General features: G+C 43.1%; 1 long non-coding RNA gene across 1 annotated transcript in view; it reads right to left on the minus strand.

The window, feature by feature from the left end:
* Nucleotides 1–2,663, minus strand: part of LOC127360279 (uncharacterized) — a 3,042-nt gene extending 379 nt beyond the window's left edge. The window contains exons 1-2 of the long non-coding RNA XR_007883422.1: nucleotides 2,530–2,663; nucleotides 1–2,454 (exon numbers count right to left, since the gene is read on the minus strand). The exon at nucleotides 1–2,454 is cut by the window's left edge and continues 379 nt beyond it. This is a non-coding gene — a long non-coding RNA (uncharacterized LOC127360279). The remainder of the gene's footprint in view (nucleotides 2,455–2,529) is intronic.
* Nucleotides 2,664–3,268: the final 605 nt, after the last annotated feature.

Here is a 3,268-nt window from a genome sequence, read left to right on the forward strand (position 1 = left end):
ATTCTGCACTGTGGGAAATCTCAGAGGATGTGGTTGGAAGCCAAAAGTGACACCTGTGCTGGCCAGGAGGATAGTGAGAGAGGTGAAAAAGAATCCAAGGATCACCACCAAGGCCATCCTGGTGAATCTGGGCTCTGCTGGTGGCAACATCTCAAGGCAGACAGTCCAACGGACACTGCACAGTGCTGGGTTCCACAGACGCAGACCAAGAAGGACGCCACTTCTCCAGATAAGGCACACAAAAGCCCACTTGGCCTTTGCAAATGCTCATCTGGACAAAGAAGAAGACTTCTGGTCTTCTGTTTTATGGTCAGATGAAACAAAAATTGAATTGTTTGGCCACAATGATTCATTTGACGTAAAAAAGGAGAAGCCTTCAACCCTAAGAACAACATCCCCACTGTCAAACATGGTGGTGGGAACCTAATGCTTTGGGGGTGTTTTTCAGCCAGTGGACCAGGGAACCTAATCACAGTAAACGGCACCATGAAAAAAGAGCAATACATCAAGATTGTCAACAACAACATCAGGCAGTCTGCAGAGAAACTTGGCTTTGGGCACCAGTGGACATTTCAGCACGACAACGACCCAAAACACACAGCAACAGTGGTGAAGAAATAGTTTGCGGACAAACACATTAACGTTTTGCAGTGGCCAGCCAGAGTCCTGACTTGAATCCAATTGAGAATCTGTGGAGGGAGCTAAAAGATCAGGGACCCTCCAACCTGAAAGAGTTGGAGCTCATCGGTAAAGATGAATGGGCAAAAATACCAGTGGAGACTGAAGCTGGTCAGCAATTATAGGAAGCGTTTGATTGCTGTAATAGCCAATAAAGGCTTTTCTATTCATTACTGAGAAGGTAAGGTATAATTTTGGACATGCCACTTTTTGTTCAAATATAAATAAAAGCTGAGAATTTTTTTCCGCAATGATGCCTCTTGTACATCGTCTTATTATCTTCTGGGAGTATGAGATATTAAACATTATATTGTTTATACAAAGAGTCACATGGTGTCTCTCTCCCTCTGCCTGGGTTGTATCGCAGCCTCTCTGTGGTTTGTTTCCATAGCTGGTCTGCTCCGACTGAAACTGCTGTTTTTATCATCTACGTTGATGAATTAAGGATTTATTGAGAGAGAGAGCGAGAGAGTCCAGCTGCAGGAAAGAGAGAAAGGTGTGGGGAAGGATTGTGAGAGCAGCTCCAGGTGAGTTGATGACCTCAGCTGGTCCTCATTGAGTAATCACACTCACCTCTCTGAAGGCAGGTGTGAACTGGACCTGGAGGACGACACACAACAGAAGACACAACCGGAGCAGACCTAAGTTGTGTATTAATAGTGTGTGTGGCTGACAATTGTTTATTGACCTCTGTTGTTGTGTTGTGTGCTGAGAGAAACCTTGGTGGTAGCGAGATGTGCTACAGACGTATTGGTGAGTTTTATTTCCATCTTGAAGTTCACTGACCTTTAACATTTTCACTTTCAAACAAACAAACAATAAAAAATGCAAAGTTCAACACAACATGACAGTCTGTCTCCATGGGAACTGTCTGTCACTAGGATCAGTGACTTTCGCGTGAGCGCTGACCAATCAGAATGCAGCAGTGTGATGAGTTCTCTGGCGTTGTCCTGAGGCTGATGATTGACAGTCAGATCAGCCAATCAGAGAGCAAGAGACTCACAATGTTTTTACATCCAGTAAAGGTGAAACCAGGAAGTCTTCAAGCACATCACAAACAACCAACAGTAAACACTGTTATTATTTACCACATATACAGGATATTATTACTATTATTGTTATTGTTATTATTATTATTTAGAACTCCGCAGACACACACCAACAATATCAGGTTTAAATATTGTGACATGTTTGCATTGCTAGGCAACTCTTAAACAGGAAGTGTTTTTTCAATCCTGAGAAATGTTTACATCAGACCCAGCAGGTAAATAATTAATACAAAAATGAAAACAACAACAACAATAAAACAGACCTGAAGTCATCGATCTTGCAGTCAATCACAGTGGCCCGTAGAAATGATGTAGTACTGTATATAGTACTACATACAGTACTACATACTGTACTGTACATAGTACTGAGAGCCTGCAGTGATCAATAACTGATACCTGAGCAGGGAACACACGATCAGCCACGTGACAGGAAGTAACTGGCGTCTTGCTGCAGCGATCGAATGCATCACAGGAAACATCCTCACAGATGTATAGAATATGATGTCATATCCTTATCCAACGGTATAAAAATAAACAATAAACAAAATCTCAGCGATATCATCAGTGGTGGGCGTGGCCCAGGTTGGTAGGCGTGGTCAGCAGAGGGTGGCAGAGATCAGACTGAGGGTCAGCAGGTAAAGGTGTGAGGTCAGAGAGGAGGCGGAGCCCTCAGCGTTGTCGAAGCAACCGTTCTTCTTTAGACAGACGCTCTGCTCACACAACGAACCTGAACACATGACATCATCAGACACCTGAGCTGTGACATCACCTGAGCTGTGACATCATCCAGGTGTGTGTTTACCTGTGAAGTTGTCTGGACAAATGCAGCGCTGGAAGTCGACGCAAGTTCCTCCGTTCTGACAAATCAAACGCTCCTCGTCACACACGTTCACTGAATGGGGGAAGAGATTATTGATGATTAGTGACATCAGAGTATTAGTAACATTATTGATTATTAGGAACATTATTGATGGGGGGCAGTTGTGGCTCAGAGCAGGTCGTCCACCAATCGGAAGGCTGTTGGTTCGATCCACGGCTCCTCCTGCCAAATGTCAAAGTATCCTTGAGCAAGATACTGAACCCCAAATTGCTCCCGATGTGCATCGGTGTGTGAATGTGTTAGTTTCTGTTCAATGGACTTTGCCATCACTGTGTGTGAAAGGGTGAATGTGGCACGTAGTGTAAAAGCTATACAAGTACAGGTCCATTTTCCATTATTAGCAGCATTATTGATTATGAGTAACGTTATTCATTATTAATTATGAGTTACTATTTTCATTATTAGCAACATTGTTGATTATCATTGTCCCCCATCATTGCTGTTGTCATGTTCATCATCATCAATTCAATTCAATTCAATTCAGTTTTATTTGTATAGCGCCAATTCATAACAGAAGTTATCTCAGGACACTTTTCAAATAGAGCAGGTCTAGACCGAACTCTTTAAAACATTAATTACAGAGACCCAACACTACCACCATGAGCAAGCACTTGGCGACAAGGGCAAGGAAAAACTGCCTGTTAAAAGGCAGAAACCTAGG

The sequence above is a fragment of the Dicentrarchus labrax genome, unplaced genomic scaffold (genome assembly GCF_905237075.1).
Source record: "Dicentrarchus labrax unplaced genomic scaffold, dlabrax2021, whole genome shotgun sequence".
Taxonomy (NCBI): Eukaryota; Metazoa; Chordata; class Actinopteri; family Moronidae; genus Dicentrarchus; species Dicentrarchus labrax.